The sequence below is a fragment of the Falco punctatus genome, assembly GCF_963210335.1.
Source record: "Falco punctatus genome assembly, chromosome: 5".
NCBI classification, from domain to species: Eukaryota; Metazoa; Chordata; class Aves; order Falconiformes; family Falconidae; genus Falco; species Falco punctatus.
This window is the reverse complement of record NC_137584.1, coordinates 16,793,764-16,815,981: the sequence shown is the minus strand read 5'-3', so window position 1 is coordinate 16,815,981 and position 22,218 is coordinate 16,793,764.

The following is a 22,218-nucleotide window of genomic DNA, read 5'->3' as shown; positions in this document are numbered from 1 at the left end:
AGAAGTACCAATATGTTTATTGATATTAAACAGTGATTTACCAAAGTTTGATGGTAAATGTGACCGGTTTAACAAGATTCAATGGCAATGTACACTTAACTACTGCATAGAGGACAGGGTCAGACAAAACTTCCAGGGAGACCCTCCCATTGAGTCATGAGGTTCAGAAAGGACCCTCTTGCTTTCTAGAGGGGACTTTAGGTGCCACTTGGCCCAGACTTATTCCCAGATATATGGTTTATATCTAAAGTATTATATGTGCACAATGAATCCTTTATATCTCTTCTGGTTCAACCCTGGCCAGTGACTAAGCCGCACACAGCTCTTGCTCACTCCCCCCACAGTGGGATGTGGGAGAGGATTAGAAGGGTAAAAGTGAGAAAACTCGTGGGTTGAGATAAAGACAGTTTAATAGGGAAAGCAAAAGCCATGCACGCAAGCAAAGCAAAACAAGGAGTTCATTCACCACTTCCCATGGGCAGGCAGGTGTTCAGCCAGCCCCAGGAGAGCAGGGCTCCAGCATGTGTAATGGTTACTTGGGAAGACAAACGCCATCATTCCAGATGTCCCCCCCTTCCTTCTTCTTCCCCCAGCTTACATACTGAGCATGACATCCTATGATATGGAATATCCCTTTGGCCAGTTCAGGTCAGCTGACCTGGCCCTTACTCTGCTCCCCTGGGTTAGGTAAAAGGAAGATCTGTGATAAAGAGTGTTGGACTGTAGGCCCAATTCCAGTGGTACTCCAAAGACCTGTTCTTCCCTGAGTGCACACATCTCAGCTCATCCTCATTTAGTCTCTCAGAGGAAAAGGTGTGAATTCTGTTGCTCAAGCCAGTTCAGAACTGACCTGAACAAATCCAAAACAACACATTGTACACTGGGGAATGAGTCCAATAAAAATGTACTACACTTCAAAAGTAACACTGAAAGAATGAGGAGCTTTAAAAAGCATAACAGGTCTTTTTCATGTTTCATTTCTGCAATTGTATTGCCTAAATGTCTTTTAATTAAAAAGAAGAAAAAAGAAGGAAAAAAAAAAAACCAGAAAAACTAAACATTCTAAAGATTAAATGCCAATAATAATAAAAATGTTCATATTGTACAAATAATACAAGTTGAGAAAATTATAAGGAAAGGCTGATAACTACTGTCTGTGGATTGCTGGAAGGCAAACAGAAATGCAATGTCTTTTTACCCCTAGGATCTAGGCAAAAAAAAAAAAACAAAAAAACAACTATTTCAGTTTTGTTTATGTTGACAGTTTCATTAATTTTTTTGAACTGAATGTATTCATTTTGATTGAAGTTTGTACTGAGCAGGAAATTTAATTTGCCCATATTGACCTTCCTGATTAGTAAAAAGTCCTTGAGAAAGAACTCATTCTGTTCTTTTATTTCACATCTTTGGTTGGCTTTGCTGAGTTCTGATATCTGCATTATAAGCAAACAAATAGGAAAACTTCAAGCAAATCAATACCACCATGCTTATCTTTCCTCTTTTCATTTCTTTAGAACTGAAAATTTGCTGGTTTCCCTTAAAAACATAATGAAATTCCATCACCAGTTTATGCTCTGAAACAACTGTATAAGAAATTAAAATCATATTCACACATTCTATTGAATAGTATTTTCATTACTATTTTTTCATGTATAATAAAACAAAAAAAGAATACAACTTCCACAAACTTTTACACAATGAATGTGCAAAGCTGAATAAAACAGGAAACATAAAACCAATCAGGCTTAATTTTGATATTCTTTGCTGATTTTTGTGCATATTTTCAGACACCTGATATTGCTATAAACTGTTTGAGTTAGACTGGAATATTATGGATATCCAAGCTTAAAGTTATACGTGTTAAGAAGAAGAGAAGTAGGGGTCAGAGAAGCTCTCTAAATTCTTTATCATGCAACATTATCTTACAAGATTCATAATTTAGGGACCCAAGGGATCTTTTTAAGCAGGGAGAGGGGGCTAATTTAAACTATTAATGAGTAAATGCTATTTCCTTTAACTGAAAGAAAGCATTCAATATTTTATTAACTACAGATTTTAAGTTAAATTGTGTTTGAGGTGTTCTGAGTCTTAGTATTTTCTAGTGGACTTGAAATTCAATGGGACTTGAATTTTGTCAGTCCTACTCTGTCTGCAGCTGAGAAATACAATTCAATATCAGCGAGATGACAGTTCCACTGGGAAAGAGGCAACAGTTTCCTTTCTTGTACTCAAGTACTGTTCCAGGACCAACAATGCTAAAATACATTTCCAAAATTCATTTTCATTTAGTATCTAAGATAGCAATCCAACAACTTTCATTCTCTCCATAACTGAATCAAATGCTGGCTCAAGTTGATGATTAACTTAAGCTTGAAGGAAGCCAGGACCTGGGACTTCAACCTATGGATCTAATGTTCCTCTTCCTTACCCTTGAGTAAATCAAGAATTATTCCTGCCAATGGAAGCAGCTTACTGTGAGCAAGCAGTGGATCGAAACCCAGACTTCCAAATCCCACAGATAAGTTGTTTTGTTAGTTTCATTGTCAGATATATACTTGACCTTGAAATTTGAAAAACAATTAAATCTGAATGCCAATCTAGTCTACAGTAACATTCTGAAGGACTGTTTACTTGCTGATGTGTCTGGAATAAATTGTTTGAACACAGTACAGCTCAAAACTTTTGTAAACTTTGCATTGAAAAGAAGTATGCTGTTATATGGTATTCTATCAAGTCAGAGTTTAAAGGGCATGGAAGTTCACTTAAGATGCTGCTGGACAGTTAGTGGCATTGCCCTGAGGAGTTTTGATGGCAAAAGCTGTCATATATAATGTGTAATGGAGCTAAGCACTGCAGATATTCTCTCTTTGCAAATTTGAGCCTGAAGCAGGAGACTGAACAGACCTTTTCTGTCTACATCCCCCTTTCCTTTTCCCTCTTCTGGATCCTGACTAGGGAAAGGCTACAGGGGTGCAGTATCCATTTTTGTATTTATTATGTACTACTTATGTTGTGACAGTGGTAGCTCAGTCGATTTCTCATTGGTGATCTCCTTCCCCTCTGAGAGATGCCATGCAGGGGTGAGGTGCCTTCCATTCCAGCACGGGCTTTGCACACACTGGCATGCATACTGCCTGCCCTCAGACCGGGGCAGAGGTAAGACTGAGGAAAGGTTAGAAATCTATAAAGCTTTACAGGGGGTGGAACGTACCGTCCCCAGTGCAGGAGCTGCCCTTGCACTGTGCCATACCTTGAGCATCTCAAACAGAGCCGTGGCCTTATTGTGCTTGGGTCATTGGGCACGGGATAGTTCAGGTGGGGAGGGACCTCAGGAGTCCTCTTGTCCAACCTCCTGCTCAAACAAGTACTATGGGTCGTAAAGCCTACAAACCCAAAGGACTACGCTCTGCAATCTGCTCATGGACAAAACAAAAAGTAGCATCCAAGGGAAGAGGCTGTCAACAGTGAAATGTCCCACAGACCAGAAACCATAACCATGTTGATAAGACAGGATGCTTTTACCACAGTGTATTGGAAAACTCGGAGGGGAGTACTACGTACTTTTTGTACATAGTATGTCAGGAACTGAAGTAGGCAAATGGATAACTCCATTCCCAGCTCTCTGTTACTTCAATCCCAAACACAAGGCATAGAAGTTTAACAATTATTTTGTAGAAACGACAACTAATCCTATGTGAGTTTTTTGAGATCCTAGGGAAAGAGGCAGAGTGGAGAGCATATTATCTGTAACACCAAGGGTGAGTGTAGCTTTAATATTACCATGTCACTGTGGTTTTTTAATAAGAATCTTGTATTTTTATGACTCCTTCTCTGGCACCAAAATACAGGGGGAAAATAGCAAGCCAATTATCTAACTGCTTAATAAGAGAGATTTGCCCTGTTTTACAACTATATCCATCTGCAAGGACTAATGAAATATTTTTTAGGCTACAACAGAAAAATACTAATTTACACTCTGTCTTTTTTTCCTGTCTCATCAGATCATTTCTCATTACTTTCTGGAACAATAAAGGTTTTACATAGTTAGTAAGTGAAATCCTTATTAGGAAGGGAATTAAATGTGCATTTCAGTAACTGGTCTGCAGGCCTATGATGTAAGTTTTAGAATTGATGATGCACATTTTTATTGTCTTTCAACATGTAGTTTATTTCTTATAATAGAGGCACCATGAATTTTGCTCTGAAGAAAAACCTAATGAGAAACTAGACACCCGTCCTTGTTTGATGTCGAATACTCTGTCTGTTTTGACTGAATTAAACTCTTGTGTTTTAACACTTAAACTCACAATAATTTATTGCTGATAGTGTAAGAGCATTTTTTAGATACTTTTCCTTCTCTGCTAACAAATAAATCTAGTGTGTTACTGAAACAGAATTTTTTAACTTTCAATTAATATAAATAACCCAGCATACATAGCCAATTTAACAATTTTTAAACAAGTTCAACATATTTAACAGTTGAAAAATAACCAGATGGATTACAGAGAAATTAAAAATATTTATGATTTAGCCAGATTAAGCTTCATTTCATTTGACCCTGTAAGTTTTTTCTTACAGTTACATTCCTGTTTATAGTTTGGCTGATATGGGAAACAATGTAAGTTTTTTCCTGAGTTAACCAGAGAACTCTGCAAAGAAATGGGCTTATGTCATGCAAAGGGCTTGAAACTCCACAAAATCATGCAAGCACCATTTTTTACAGGGTTATTTATTCTAAAATATATAGTGAATGCAAATATTAATCAAGTTGTTTGTTGCCTAAAAAGTATCTTCTAAGCTACTTTTAATTTGTACCTTCTAAGTGAAATATTAAGGAAAAAACATTTGTTCATGTAATGTTCCATAACAATTTATTTTAGCATATCTACTTTTCCAGTTTAAAGTGACTGAGAAAATTTCTACCTGAAAGCGAATTCTGATGTTGAATATTTTTCATTTACTTTTACCGCAGATGTTTTCAGCTACAAAGAGGTCAAGCAAAACAGGCAACTATCCTGAAAAAAATTAATGTTCTTTCAATGAAAATACATCATAATAAAAATTCAGCCACAATTCTTCTAGTGCACTTCTTTTTTTGCATACCAAAATCAGCTATCTCAAACAAAAGAGCTAGAATGGAAACTAGGTAGTGAAGCATTTGGCCAGCTGTCATTTTTGTCCCTGTTTTGTACAACAAATTTTGTTTCCTTTAACAGAACAGAAATGTTTGTAAGAGTCCTCTTTCAGTTCCCAGAGATCGTGACATAGCACCATACTAGTTTGTCCCTTTTCTAATGTTACCTAGCTCCATAGGTAGCACAATGCACAGCTGATCACTGTAATCACTGTTATGCCTGGTTTTTTCAGCAGTTAGTAACAGTCTTGATATTTGGGGAATACATATTTCTTTGGCTTTCTTTTATGAAGAATTACTCTCATTTGTTTCTTTTACCTTTTGTCACAGATAGTGACACGCTTCACTCATAAGAGAGAAGCAGCAATGTATTTATTGGTACAAAACAGCAATTTAACAATGTTTGATTGCAAATGTGACAGTGGTGTAACAGGATTCAATGGCAAGGTACAGTTGATTATTTCATGAGGAATGTTGTGACTTACACCTGTTTAGAGACATGTTTATGCAACTCGGAATGCTGACTGGGAATTAGGATTGTCCGGAAATTTTCTGATATAGTGCTTTTTCCATAGAATATGTCAGTCCGTCAACATCAAAGCATTCTGTGAGAAAGGGACAGTGCCAGTGGTGCTCTGAGGAGCTTTCTCTGCCAGGAGGGATTTTGGATGGTTCACTGTCCAGCTGCTGCCTAACATGCTGCAGGGAAGTCGTGCTCTGTTGGTGATCAAGTTCTCAGCCTCCTACCTGATGTGCCAGCCAGGTTCCTGGGATCCCAAGGAGCCCCAACCCAGATTCTGGCTATATTTGGCAGGTGGACCATTATGGATCTGGGACCAGTCTGGTCTGGTCTTGACTGGGAAAGTCAAGAAGCCATATCCTTAGGTGACAGCAGCACAAGGGATTGGGAAAGCAATTCTCTGCATTCTCAATCATCCAGCTTCATGAGAAATTTGGCAAGTGTTCTGCCATATGCTGTAAGATACTGATCATGGAAAAATACCCAAATCTCCAAAGTTTCCCATTCCACTCTAATTTTGATAACATTTCCATTTTTGTGACATTTTGTATGCTCGTTATTTAAAAAAAAAAAAAAAAGTCTGTAACACATAAAATAAGTTTGTTGCTAAAAACAGTCACACCACACCTGATATTTTTGAGAAATCGGATATATGTGTCATTTTTTCATCCTTTCCAATTCCTTATGCATTTTCTTCTCTTGTCATCTCATTACAAACAGCCAGCTTCCTGCTCTCAAAGCATGTTAAGCAGTATTGTAACATTTTCCTCCTTTCATACTCTCATTTTCTTAAATTATGTCTTCTGTTTATTGATATACTTATTTTACAATTCTGAAAAATCACTTTGGCCTTCCTGGTCTCTCTGCATGTTTCACAACAGTCTCCTAATTCTAGTATCAGTTGATGAACTAACCACGGTGGTTTTATATTAGGAGAATTTCCCTTTGTTTGGTGATTGAAGAGTGACCTTCAGCATATGCACCACTTGTTTTCTCTTTACAGAACTCTTTGCACTTTTTTTCCATGGGCAGCTCTGTGCTTGTGTTCCAAGATTTTTTTCTCTCATGCATTTCACTGCTCTGTGATCAAGAGATTAGTGCATAAAACATAAACATCTCATTTTCAGACTGTTAATGGCAATGCATTATGTAAAATGGAGATCAGACTACTGCCTCTGAGTGTCTGCTTTATGGTAGAAGACAGAAGTCTAAAAGATGTAACTAACCTTAGGGACAGCTGTATTTGTATAAAACAATCCGACCCTATGACTCTTTGAAACTTAAATCATTTGATGACAAAAATCTTACTGGTTCCAGAGAAAGAAGGCAGTTAAAAGGAAATTGAAGGAAGCAAATTTAAGATTTAGAGAGTAATTAAAGACATTCCTTTGGACTGAAAACCAAATATTCACATCTCTTTCATAATATTTAAAGTAGACTTCATTAGCTATTTCTTACAAATTTACCAGATTTAATGGATTTCTATTATTGCCTTTATATAGCCAAAACAAAAAATATCAATGTACATGCTTTACAAATCCAGGAGAGCAAGGTAAGCGAACTGCTATTCTTAAGCACATTTTCAGTATTTTAGAGAATATATTCTCACATATAGTGTGAACAAATGAGGTTCTGAAATTACTTTTATTTATTTTCTTTTATGAAAATATTATTCTTTTTCACCTTTTGTATGAAACAGGATATGAGACACACCTTTATGCCTAAAAGATAAAGCTTTTGGTAGGAAACATCTCTCCCTATAAAAAATTCCTCTGCTTCTGTTTCTTGTAATTTTGGGGAAGGAAATGGAAGGGAAGGGAAGATGTGGCATGTGCTGGTGACTTCTAGTTTTTAACTTGGTTCTCTGGAGTGTTCCCCTCTCACCCACTTGCTTTTCCTGTGAGACAGCACAAGAAACAACAAACAAACAATTGTCAGATATTTGGCTTTGCTCTGGCAATGGAAAAATCAGTTCCTCTGGTTTCTTCCAGCTGTTGCTAACTGTGCTTTACAAGAATATAGAAATCCTGTCAAAGGAATAGCCAGGGCAAATGAGCATAACTCATTTTGAAGTCTTGAACTTACATTCATAGCAACTAAACATCTGGCCTGCAGATTCTACTTGATTTCTGAGGTGAGTACAGTCTCATATTTTTTAAGATTATGCCCTTTCTTTAAATCTATGTCCATTCTTCATATTGGGATAAGAATTCATCTCTTCATTCTTTTCTCCATCCCAAAGCTCTGACCACCTAGAAGTCCTGGACAGGATATATACCATCAAAGGCACATCCTGCAACACAACCTCTATGTGGTCTGTTGCCTGGATACCCTTCTGAAATGTCATTACTTTATTATGGTTACCAGGTTGGAATTACATAAACATTCACATGAAGTGCAAATTTGTCTTTGGGAAGTGAAGATATGGTCTTAGAAGACTTCCGTCTGGTTTCCTCATCCATTACTCTGTCTTTTCACTTGTATCTCACCTAACATATTTGCTGAAAACTGCATTTAGTATAACAGATTCCTTTAAAAGAATAAAAAGATAATGATGCTAACACATAAACTTACTTCCCGATAGGTCTTTTCAAACACTATTATCACCAAGGATTACAAGACCTTTCTCTTATTTGGCACAAGCAAATACATCCCCCTCTCCCACCATTGCAATGATCTATGTGCAGATAATTGAGTCCTCTGCTCTGTTCTGATCCTTAAACAATGTGTAAAAGTGCTGAAGGCTGAAAGCCTATGGCATGCCTATGAGCCTGCTGTACGTTCAATAGACCCCCTGGCTTTTTCACTGCAGAATATAATGAAACACTCCTGCACTAACGGGCTGCAAAGTCATTTCCCAGAAAGGTTTGTGTTGTGCTTCTCAGAGACATAGCACAGAATCCGCAACAGTAGCTAAATTCTGTGTCCATTTATGTGATTGTAACTGACTGAAGAATTTATACTGGGTTTACAGACCTTAAGACCTTACAGGGAAGTCTCTATCATCTTATAAATCGCCCTGCGGCAGGAAGACTCTAAGTCCCCAAATGACATGTCTACAGTGTGCTTGTGTTGCCTCCAAAAGTAATTATTCTGCAGGGATGAGAAAGAAGAGATTCCCTGAGACTGCAACTTCCCTGCAATGGCAGAGGATAGAGCCTTGGCTGAAAAAGAGGTGATTTATATTTATCACAAGGTTTGTGCAGACTCTTGTCTCTCTGGAACATGAAAGAGACTGAGGAAGAAAGTCTTTACTTTCTTTTCTAGTTTGTCTTTAATGGAGAGGATCTACCTTTTTTGCTTATGCTGAAATTCAAGTCAGCTTTCTGCTGTAAAGTACTGAAGATAACGATAACAAGCAATCATCAATTTGTTTTATTCTTGAAAATGGAGTGGCAACTTATGCATCGATTATAGTCCATTGTAGCCTTTCAAGTTTCAGAAAAAACAAAACAAAGCTGTTTATCACCAAGAACAATAATCTTAAACCCAACAGAATGTTTTATTACTTTAGCAGCTCCAAGTTCATGTTAACTATGGGATGGTTAAAATTTTAAAGTATCTAGAATTTTGAGCAATTATTTTACCTATAATGACAGGCCTTTAAAAGCCTTTCAATTTTAAACATAAATGTACAAAAATGTAAAACTTCCTGCTTTACCAGGGCTAGGCAGTCCACACCAGGCCTTATATGCTTCAGGAGAAAAAGTTGGGTTTAAAGCCACATCTTACAGCCTCCAGATCAGAAGTTATATTAAAGTATGCCAAGGTCTTGCTCTCAGTTGTATTTCCTTTATGCAGTGTGCCAAGCAGTATCTCAGAAAGCCTGAGGTGGAGAGACCATTAAAAAAATCATTTGTCCATGACAAGCAGGAAATGAAACAACCTCTCTCTTGACATAAGTCAAGTCATTTAGTCTAGCTTCTGACACCACTACGTCCAAGGTGGCTCTACAGTGAGTCAACTGAAAAGGGATAAAGGGAAATACTGGCTGTCGCTGGAGTTCACGAGAGGTGTTAACCTGTATTAGATTTTATTGTGTGATTCCTTTTTTATATATATATTAAAAAACCCTATTATTAGTCTTATCTGCAAGGTTTCTGCTTAATAAAACCATGAATAGAACTAGAGTTTTGTAAAATACTGTGTTGCAATAAAGCTAAACGAACAATTCTTTCACCTATAAATTCTTTCATCGGAGATAGAAAGTTATAGCTAGGATACAGCCTGGAAAAACCACCACTGCACCAAATTCTTCCTTTACTTACTGCCAGCTAGATACCAGTGCTGAGAATAAAGGAAATAACTTTTAAAAGTTAGTAGCCATTCTGATAACTGTGATGTCAAAGACTAAAGCAGTGTGTTGAAAAGTATATGAACAGCTTCAGTGATCTCAGTGAAATTTCAGACTTTTCAACAAATTTACACTTAGCTCGTTGATCTCAACCTTTATGTTACTATGTTGTGTGATTTTATGGAGTGGTCCAAACGGGAACTCAATGTCCTTATGGTCTTTCTAAAGCCTCCTTCCTCTCAGCCCTCCTCATTCAACTCACTGTCCCTCATTCTTTGAGTGCCAGGAGGTAATACTAGCATATTCTAGCCCTATCTCACTTCTGGTCATAGTTTTGCCTTCTAAGCCTAGAAATTTGCTTCTACACTACAAAATGCAGGTAGGGGAGATTCTACCTGGCACAGGCTGGAGCAATGTGTTGAGGTTATCGGAGTATTAAATCTAGACCTGCATGTTTTGCTGTATCAGTTAGCAGAGCTAGTGGTACCTCAGCCTGGATAAGTGTTTGGAACTGTTGGGAGTTTTGTTGCTCAATTTAATGAAGATGGGATTTTAACCCCAACCCAACATGTTCCTGGAGGCTACAACAGTCCTTAAGTGAAAGTGTTCAGCCTCATCCCCGTCAGTCAAATAATGTAGTGCCAACTGTAGTACTGGATTGCGACAGTAAGGACCAAGTTAATTCCAGTTATTTCTCCTAAATGATCTCTGACCATCCATACCAAGTTTACATCAAAAAGCCAGGGCATTCTTAAGTAGAAATAAAAGGTCAAAGTCAAGAGCAAACATGCATCTTAATTATACAATTCTACTAGACACTGCCAACAGATTTACCACCTTGTTTTCACCAAAACTAAGAGATCCTACTCTCAGCTCTTCTTCCTCCCTTACAGAAGGAATGAGAGAGAAGAGTGGTGAAGAGGAGGAACTGAAGGATAAAACCTTCATCCTTCAGCAGAACAAACAATCCAATCAGGTTTGTTTGCAAATGCAGGCCTAGAAATCACATCACGGAAGGTTTTATATTGGGGAAAACTCTGAGGAAATTGTCTTTAAACATGTCCTTCTATAATCCAAGCTCTTTTATCCTCCTATTTGTTTAAGGCTATAAATATATATATACACACACACACGTATATATACATACACATATGTACAGCCCTTGATAAATCATTTCATTTACACCATCTCCCATGAAAACTTTACTGATGTCATCATAACCTTAGAGATACTTTATCAAAATCTTTTCTATCAAAACAGCTCAGCCTTAGAAATGGTTTATCAAAATATGCTGATTATCGCTGACGAACCACGACTTCCTCAGCTATTCTAAACAACTTCTAGTCCAACACACTACTTCATCACCTAGCTGCCTTGCCCTACCACTCTCTTAAAAAACAAATGCATTGATCTCTACAAAAGATAAATAATTTCTAGTTTTATCTCTGTTAAGCCAAAGACTCTGCCAGCTACACTCCCACATGACTGGTTCCTTTTTTGTTACCCAATTATTGATTACTAACAAATTCACAGGTTCATTAAGAGACTTGCTGTGAACATCAGTATGTTGCAAATGAGAATTATAAAGAGGTTTTGTTGAACCATGTCTGCTGGCCCAGCAAGGGAAAGCATCCAGGTCTTTACTCCCCTCTAATGTACTTCAGGTTGGTATCAAATTTCACCAATGTACAGGAAAGAAATGAGAACAGGTTTTTGAGGTAGGAGGTGCAAAAGTAAGTAATCAGAAGAATTAAGTGAACTAGTTTGACAGAAATAATCAGAGGGAGTTTGGAAAGGATTGGGAAACTAAACTGAAAGTAAGAGAGAGATGCATTGGCTTCTCATTTTAAATTTCTGAATACATCAAAAGAGACTGGTACTCCACAGCTACTTCTGGTTTTGGTGCCCGTATTCATTTCAGCCACATTGCCATGGCCATTTGCTCAGACATATGATCTGTTCAAATAACAAGGGTCATGTGAATACAGACAACTGGAAAATTATCTTTTACTGTATTTAAAGGACTGATGAGGGTGTGGGTTGTTTTTTTTTTAGAAAAGCTGTAATGTGGAAATAACATTATTAAAGGTATTGATCATTGGGAAAATGGTGAAAAGTACATTCTGATTTCAGCTATGTGTTCTGTAAATACTCAGCTTCATCACAGACCAATCTCTCAACTATTGTTAATTAGTACAGATCCATTTAAGCCATTTTGTGCCCCCTAAGGATCTGCCACGAAAAAATGTGTCTGAGACTTAGTGCAATTCTAATACATGCCCTGTCATCAGGAGAACTACTTACGGAAAATATTTTTTCATTACAATTTATTGAGTTTTCTTTTTTCCTGGGAAAGACAACCTACAACTTAAAGTCTTCAAATGAAACAGCTACTCTCATTTAAATTCATCTAACAAACAAAAATAAAGTGCTATTTGCAAGTACCAGTAAATGAACAAAATTGAAGGAATATCTAATAATTGGTTTTGTGAATTAAAAGAATGTGTTCTTTGTATTTGAAGGAGAAGCAGAAAATTGCAAACATTGATTTCAGAATAGAAGCTATTCCCTTTATTGTCTGGAGAGTGCCCATCAGAGAACAATAAATTTCATTCACAGCGATCTCTTGGTACTCATGCCAAAAAACAAATCAAAAAATAGACAACTTCTCTGTAGCTACGTTGTCTCTGCTTTTGAGGCTTCCTGTATGTTTACTGCATTCTGTAAAATAAACCCCAAAAACAAAACTAAACAAAAGAGAAATCCCCTGTGGTAAATAACTTCAAAACACCCACAATTAAATGTATATGCTGCTGAAGGTCTACAGACTACAAAAACTGATCTGTAAAACTGAAGTATTCTGTGGAAGGTAAGCAATCATTAGGTTAATTAGTTTTTCCTTCACAATCATTATGTTGAGGTAAAGAAACAGAGAACTTAATAAGCTCTTTAAACCAGACTATTTTCCCCAGGTTCTCTTAATTTCTGTTACCTTCAGTAGAGCTGCATGATCATGGGGGTGAGTCTGTGTACACTTGATCATCTGTTTAGAGATCCATGACGTTGGAAAATGTTGAAATCACTTTTTTATTACTCGGAGAATTGAGGGCTGAGGTATTCTGTGTAATGGAATAAATCTGAAATAGAAATAGTGCCTCTGGGTCTGAGCTGCTCTGGTCTAGAATGCTGTATTCATGTTCATGCAAGGCTGTAACCAGTGACAAAGCTTTTCCAGACCAGAAAACATTGGAAGTACATATTAAACACATATTACCTGGTCATTCACATCCGGAAATTCATAAAAACATAGAATAGCTTAGGTTGGAAAGGACTTCTGGAGCTGAAACCATAGGTTAAAGCCAACGTCAAAGTTAGATCAGGTTGCTCAGGGCTTTGTCAAGGTCTGAATATATTCAAGGGTAAGGGGCTCTCAGCCTCCCTAGGCAACCTGGTTCAGTGTTTCATCAACTTCACTGTGAAAACTACTTTTCTGAAATTTAGTCAGAATTTCCCTTGCTGCAGCTTGTGACTGTTGCCTCTTATCCTTTCTCTATCCCTTTCCAGGAAGTGTCTGTCCTCTAAATCTGTTATGTACTGGAAGACAGTAATTAGATTCCCCCTCAGTCTGTTCTTCAGGTTGCGCAAACCCTTCGGTCTCTTCTCGCACCATGTGCACCAGCCCTGCAATCACCAGGGCTGACTCCAGTTTATCCAAGCCTTTTTCATACCAGGGAGCCTCAAACTGGGCACAGTTCTCCAGGAGTGATTTCACAAGAACTCAGCAGGGGCCAAAAATTGCTTTTCTCAGCCTGATGGCTACACTTCTACCAATACAGCTCAGACTGCCGTTAACCTTCATAGCCACCAGGACACGCTGCTGACTCATACTCATGTGACTGTACACGGGACCCTCAAGTCCTCTTCTGTATAGCTGTTTTCCAGGCACTTGACTCCCCAGTCCATACATCTACATGGAGTTATTCCATCACAGCTGCAGCATTCCACATTGTCATTATAGAACTTCATGAGGTTCCCGTCGTCCCCTTTCTTCAGCCTGGTTCCAGCTGCCTGTGCAGCGTATCAACTGCTCTAATTTTCTGTCATCTGCAACCTTACCAAGGGCACATTCCATGTGCCAGCACAAATAACATCACCAGGATGCACAGCTACTCAGGCTGGTTCTGGTGATAATCTGGCTATGCTAACTAGCTGGACTGAAGTCCTGCGAGCTTTGAGCTCGTGTCTTCCTGCAGCTATCACACGTTATTTCACTCATGGAACCATTTATCTATGAACCAAAGGATGCAGCCAGAGACTGTGGGGAAGTTTTCTGCATTGTGCCAGAATAAAAAAGTTAAATTTTTATATATTTAATTTGATTTTTCCTGGAGTGATTTATTTTTTACATCAAAAATATTTTGTGCGTGTTTACAATAATAACTAATTACACCAATATAGTCAATAGACTCTATTCTAAGATCCATGTTATTAAAAGTTATCTGTATTAGAGGATGTTCCTATAACATGTAGAAAATATTGCAAAACAAAAATCTTCACCTATAAAATTATGAGAAATGAGAAACGCCATAAACACAAAAGTAAGATACCGTAAGCTTTTTAAACAAATCCTCGAGGATTGTCAGACATAAAGGGAACACTGCACCTGGCACCTCTGCCAGACAAAGGGTTAACATGTTCTCTTAGCAACCTCTTAATGTTGTCTCTCTTGAGCTTTCTATTGGGAGTGTTTGTAAGTGCATGCAAAACGCAGAAAAGTGAAGTGGAGGAAATTAATTTAGGTACATGCTTAGCAGGTAGTTTTAAGTTATCATAATCTTAAAGGAAAAATATTAATGGAAAAATCATCAGCTTTCTACTTTCAACTTCTAAAAGGAGTTTCATTATCATCCTATTTCCATTTCACATCCATAGATGATAAGTATAATGTTTTAATTTTAACCTGGGCAGACAATTTGCAGAAATGTGATTTGATTGAACTCTGTTGTGAATGAAGATTTCTTTTGAAGATCCAGCACCTTACTGAGAATATTGAACTCGAATAAATAAAACACAAACATCAATAAGGATGAGGAAACTCAAAGTTAAATAAAATAAGATGTTATGATACAACCACAGGATATCTAAATGTGTAACACAAACTTTATAATGAAAGAAAGAAAGGAAAATAATCTATAACCACAGAAGCTGTAGAACATTGCAGGAGGCAGAAGAAAAATTAGTTGCCTGTCTTAAAAAAGTTTTGTGGCCATGACCACAGATAGGATAAAACAGTGCTGTGCTACAGCTCGGTCATCCTGATTTGCATGAAATGAGAATCTGCAGCAATGTTTTGTAATGTTCAGAATGTAAATCCTATAGAATTACACTTGACTGTACCTCAAGAGGCCAACTGAGAGATAACATTACTTTTTAGACCACTCAATGGAGCTGGAAAAAATGGGCTTGCTTTCAGATCCATGAGATCATCAGACTTTCTCAGAAATTCATGTCCCACCATACTTACATATGGAAAAGCAAGGGATTCAGCTGATTTGGCTGTGCCTCTGGGTTATGATAAAGCCACATTTTGGTTAGGACTGCTGTCCCTGCACACGTGCAGCACAGGGTTTGCTTTCCTTCCTGTCTCATTTGTTTTGTGGTACGCAAATGTGAGTTTCTGTTGTGCTCTACAGGATAAATCTGCACAAGTGACATAAATTTTTGCAGCTAGATTTATGCTTGTTGCTGCTGCTGTCTTACAAGACCTCCAGAATTACTTCTGTTTCATTTTCCAGTGTACAAATTGTTATTTACAGTGTACTGACAACAACCATAAAATATGAACTTAATCAGAAATAATTAAAAGCCTTCCACACACCCATGAATTATGGGCCTGATCCCTTTGGATGACTGACAAAAGCTGTTTTCTGTGCTTCACAAAAGACAATTTTTTACATGGAGAAACAGCTAGATTATTAACCACAATTGGCTAACAATTTTTTTTGTTTTGGTAATCCAATTTATTCTGAAATTCACTCAAATTATTGAATTTGAGTACACTACTAATTGTCCGTATAAAATATTCTAATATCTTACAATAACACAACCACAAATAACAGCTGGAATGTCAGGTTTCATCTGTCTACAAGAAACATACTTATCTATGAGCTATGGAAACCTTTTGGCTGCATTTCACACAGTACCTGTTTTAAAGTACATAAGGTTTCTGAAAATTGCCTGAAGACAGTTGACTAAACTCAGGGAATTGTTTTGACAGAAAAGTTTTGCTAAAACAGCTCTTCATGATGACATGCCAGGGATATGTCAGAACCTGGAAGCATGTCTGAGTTGCATAGCAGCACTCTTGGCTAAGGATCAGCACGGGGGTAAACCTTTGTAAGCTGACTGAAGTGCTGGCAACCCTTAATGTGCTCTTAACCCAAACCAAGGACCAGGCAAGCCCACAGTGCAATAACAGAGGTGAAAGAGGATTTTCATGTCCCTAACTTTAGCACCAAAGCAAATTTTCCAAGATGGGATTCTTCATTCCTCTAATACTTAACAAAGAACAGCATGAGCCTCCAGAGGGAATTTAGAAATCCTAAGCAATGCAGCCGCAACACACTGAACTCAGATCTTCCTCTGGGGACACACACCTTCAGTTTAGTAACACGGGAAGTCTAAGCATCAAAAAAATGTCTGAAGTCAGACAGCATGAATGCTCCCCAAAATTCCTTTCTTTTTCATTTCTGTTGAGAGTCAGAAATGACAAGCAATGCTTAAATATTGCTGAGGGTGTGGTGGGGGAGGAGGTTCATAAAGCAAGACAAATTTTTTTTCCAGCTTCCTCCCTGCTTAGGTTTTTTCCCTTAATTCCCAAGTTTTATTTATCCATACTCATCCCTGATTAAAAAAAAAAAAATACTTTGAGTCTCCTTTTAACCTTTGTCATAAAAACCGAGCCTGTAGGGTTTTGCACAACGGTAAAACCCCTGGGCAAACAGAAGTGAACCTGACATTGTTAACTTCAGAGTACTAAAACAGACTTTACAAAAGGCATTGCAGAGGCTTTTTACTTTCTCAGTTTTATTGCAAACAAGTCCTAAAAACTCTCTTGAGAGCAGAAGCTGTCTAATACTGATCTTTTTAGTCAATTCATCCAGTAACAACAAATGAACATTATCTTGACATCCTGTGCATTGTTCTAGTTATTTTCAGTTGCTGCTGTTGTAACCTGCTTTAAGGCATCATGCTGAACACAGATCCAATTTCTAAAGCACCTGAAGGTACTGTCAGTATTAAGGAAGCATGCCAAAGTTATCATCAAGTAAACTACAGCAAAAGATGGTACAAAGCTGTGATGCAAGTCAAAAATTAAGCATCTTCCAAAATGATTGACAGAAAGTAATGCAGCTGTAATGATGTATCCAGAGTATAGCAGTCATGGAGAACATACAGAAAAGGAGAGAATATTCTGTTTGTCTTCAGAAACTAGATTTTCTTATGTAATACATTGATTCCTTCCTGGAAAATATTTCCATTTCATGAAGGCTGCCACTGAAGGCAGTGGCAAACCTGTGGTCCATTTGAAGGATATTTTCGCCTTAAAAAGGTTCATTTAAATATATACATTCCCTGCACATGGGATGTCAGTTTTTCCCTCTATAATGTTTGGTATTATTAAAAGAGGTGTGATATTTAATTAAATTCATATGGAAAATATTAAACTCTTACCGATGCAGTTATCAAATTTTCATGAATTGCCCAAACCCTAAATGAACAACACTGAAGCATTTCAGTTCAATTTGATGCTAATGCAGATCTGCAGCAGTACTTTTTCACATTTCTGGGTTTGTATGGATTTAGTATGAAAGACAAAAACATTAAAGTACAATGTATATGTATGCTTTTCTCGTCTTGTCAGGGCTTATACAATGAGGACTTGACAAGGTAGCAGTACAAAGATCTGTTCTCTCACTTCTAGCACTGTTTTTATTAAGGAATCTGAGAGGCAGGAGGACAAAGGGGTCTGCATGAGTTCTTGAATGGTATATAGAATTCCCAGTTGTGAGGAACTTGTATTTTCTTCAGTTAAAAAGATAATTTGGCCCAGAATTTGGGAAAGGGTCGTGTTATGGTGTTCATTGCCAAGTAGCTGTATTTTTTTAATCATTAAACATCTGTAGGCTCTAGAGATAAATAATTGCATTGGCCAAGGCGGTTGTAATTGTTTTTTCTTAATGCCAGTCCAATAACCTGATAATTACTATCTGAGTCACAGGAGACTATTACCTCTTCTTCCAGGAAACAGCGTGATTATATTTAGGCTACTCGGTTTCTAATAGTAAATAATCATTAATAAAGAAGAAAAAAGAAAAGGAAAAAAACTTTGTGTATAAGCAAGCAATAAAAATTGTTGCTTCAGAGATAATCTTTACGTGTTTGTCACTGGAGCACTTTTTATAGATATTACCATTTTCAGGTTAGGTTTCCCTTACTTTAGCCCCTGTCCTCCAAATAACAGGGAATTGTATTATTATTCCTCAGATCGAGTGAGTTCTTTCACAGATGACTGATCAGACCTCGTTGCTTTGTTTTTCTTTGAGCTTCCGATGTTGAACTGCATCTGTGATATGAAGTGAGGAAGGGAAATGTAAGGCGTACTGAGGCAGGGCAGCAGTGTGGTGGAGCAATATAGCCCAACTATACTTGGGAATGTTCCTTTCATATGTCCTGACAAAGCATTGCAGTGGAGTGTCAACAAGCAGCTCACAGGATCTGTAGCTCAGCCTGAGCTACTGCACTAAACAGAGCTTAAAAGAAACATAAAACATTTTTTCTTCTTTAGTGTCTGCAACGGACTGGCTCTTCCTTGTCTTGGTGTCACTCATAGTTCTCTTGAAACATATATATTGATGCTGGGAGTACCTGATAGACTGAAACTCAGGCTGACTCCTGGCCTGCATCTGTTTGCAGTCAGCTGAAGTACGATGGCAAAGTCAAAATCAAAAGTAGATAAACTGAAATTGGTTCGGTTTTTTTCAGAAAAAAAAAAGTTTACCTAAGCAGACAAATAGGTCTAACTGCTGGTATCATTCATGCTTTCATAGAAGAGTAGCCTATGAATCACTAAAGTTTTGTTTAACATCTATTTTGAGAATTTCTCTATTTGAAAGTTTTCACTCAGGGTAAAAACCCTGAAAGAATGTTAACCAAAACAATTAATTGACCTCTAGGAATAGAGCTAAGGAGGTTATTTTGCTTTTACCATACAAAACAAATTCTTTGTTTAAAGTCCCAGCTGAACAAGCCCCTCCAGAGTCACCAAAACAGCAGCAGCTTCCTTGTGAGTTTGCCTGTGAGCTGAGCTCTCAGATCTAGGGCAGCACCTGGCAAACCAAAGGAGCCTCCAAAGGAACCTCTCTGTTCTGGAGCTAGTACTCGGGCAGCATCAAGGAGCAAGCCACTGGACTGGGGATGAAAACCAAAAACCAAACAAGAAAAAAGTGTAATGGAGTGAAGAGAAGAAGCTGGAAGAGGAGATGGGACTGGCTGCCTAAGCAGGCTGGCAGGGGCAAATGGGGAAAGGAGGTGTTGGGATGTAGAGCTGTGCAAAATCTGTGAAAAAATGTGATTTTTCACCCAGCTTCCTCCAAGCCACAGAGAGGAAAATCACCTATTCTTTCATTAGTTACACCAGCAGATTTAGTGATTATAAGTGGAATGTATTTCCCACAAAGATCATGTAGATATCAGTGCAATGGCATATAATAGAAATGAAATTATTAATACACAGGTTTTAGAAATCTGTAAAATGACACACAAATACGTATCTCCAATTTTATTGACTCCTTTCTCAAATCCTCCCAAGTCAGGATTTACTAGAAAAACATTGGTTTTTTCACTTTAATTTAGTTCCTCTATGCACAGAGTTTATATTATGTATTTTCATTAAGAAATGACCCTTCATTATTTTCTCCCCAGACTTATTGTGCATTCAGCGTATGTCTGCACAACTGGCAAAAAGCCCTGTGCAGGTCTAAATATGCACCTTTGCTGATCATCCACATTTCTAAATGACAAAATAAGGCTATCACCTCCTGGCTCACACCCTGACACCTCCAGAGAGTCAAAGAGGAAATCTGGATGCCACAGGTGAACTGGTGGAGTCACAGCAAAACTCCGGCTGGACGGCTGTTGCTGGAAGCTGACAGGCGGTAAGAAAATGGCTACATAAGCTGTTGTATAGCTATAAATGAGACCTTGGGCTCTTACAGACCTTTCCAACCCAAAATCAAAGGTTATTGAAATAATTTCGGTTAGTTTATATATATATATGTATATATACAAGTACCCCTCCCCATGATTTCAATAGCTCCAGGTAAGCGATTTAAACATACATCTTTGCCCAGGCACTGGACCATAGCATGAGTGCTTACAGACACAAGTGTAATTTGGAAGGGTCCTTCTTCCTTCCACAGCCACAGACTTCTGGGATTCAAGTGCAAGTCACACAGCACACCACAACCCTGCCATGACAAAGCCCTGAGACCCGGTGTGGGACCAATGATGGGTTGGCCTATGTCACCTGTTTTCTGTTTCATTACATTTCTACAGCATGCCGTGAATAATGCAATGCCTAAGGATATCCGTTGACCAACGAGAGTAAAACAAAGGCTCAAATTGTTGCTTGTTCTGCAAGCACTGGGCATTTTCTGCTTTAAATGAAGTAAGGGTTGGAGAAAAAGTGCATCATATACTTTTGAATTGTATATATCAGAAAGCATATGTAAAATGGCTTAAAGTGGCACCAACAACTATAGTTCTGCCACCTTCCAACTGTTGACATTTTGAATTTGCAGTCTTTAAAAGTGCTCAGTTATCTATGCTTGAATCTTTGTCTGTTGTGTATATATGCATACAGCAGAATAACTACTTGGACCAGTTTCAATTACTATCAAATAAGCTTTTCAATTCTCAGTTATATTAAAATTTAATACCATTATAGAAAGTTTTTCTACTTAGGTAGTGGGGGCTTTTTCTAACAAGTTTGCAACATAGACCTTATTTCAGCCAAAAAGAATATCTATATACTGCAAATACTGGGGGAGGTGGTGGATGGGAGATGGTATCAGAAATCTTATATACAACACCTTCTTCTAATCTGTATATACAGAAAATACCTGCACTTTCTGTGATAGAAGATCACAGTTTCATATGTTTCATATACACTCAATTCATATTCTATCTAGGTCCAGTAAGGAGACAGCTGTTGGAAAATACATTGATTTTACAAACTGTGAAAACATAGGGACAATAATTCAGGATTCCTTTTTGTGTCAACATGATTCCTCCACACTTCAACAAATCTATTCTGCCTTCTGCTGATCCCTGCATTTTGCTCCGACTTGCTAAATGAAAGCCTTTCCCAAAATGACCACTCTATACTGCATGAGTGATGTTTTTAATTTCTCTCTCTGTTACTTTGGACACGTATTAGAAAACAAATGGTTATAACTGCACACTTATGGAAGCATAAATAAGTGTGCCACTTATATTGAGAACATCCACAATGAGTAGCATTTAGTAACTTCAGCAGATCTTTTTTAACTTGGAAGCAACTACTGTGCTATGCAAGCTAACGCATGAGAAACAATTTTAAAACAAAAACATATTTCCAGTTCAATGAGAGAGAAAAGTCCATCTGTTTAAAAGCTACTTTCTCTTTTTCTTTCTTTTTTTTTTTTTTTTTTTTTTTTTTTTTTGCTTAGGCTATCAAAAATGCAGGTACAATAAAGAAAGGGCTAAGAATTATGAATTTTTTTCCTAAATTGACTCCAACAAAGACTGACATGTTGTCAATGTTGTCATTGTTAAACATTATTAAGCATATCCATTCACAACCATAAATGTTACTGTTTTTATTTTCTTTATTAGAGTTACAAAGTTTTATAGGTTAAATGGAATATAAAAATGCCTCAGTAAACCCAGTGTACACACTTCCTTGGGAACAGTCAAAAAAAGCCAAATGCACCAGAAAGCTAGTGTAAAAGCCAACATAATTCTTCACCTGTACTCATAGCTCCAGTATGAAATAAAGCATTTTGGTTATGTTAAGTATTCCTAACTGTCTTGCACTTGGAAAGAATGTGGTCTGAAACATGAAGCTTTATTTTAATATATTTGACTAATTCTGCATCAAATTGTATCCTCAGAGACTTACATCTCACTGCTAGTTTGATGAAAACAGATTTTGGACCACTGTACTGA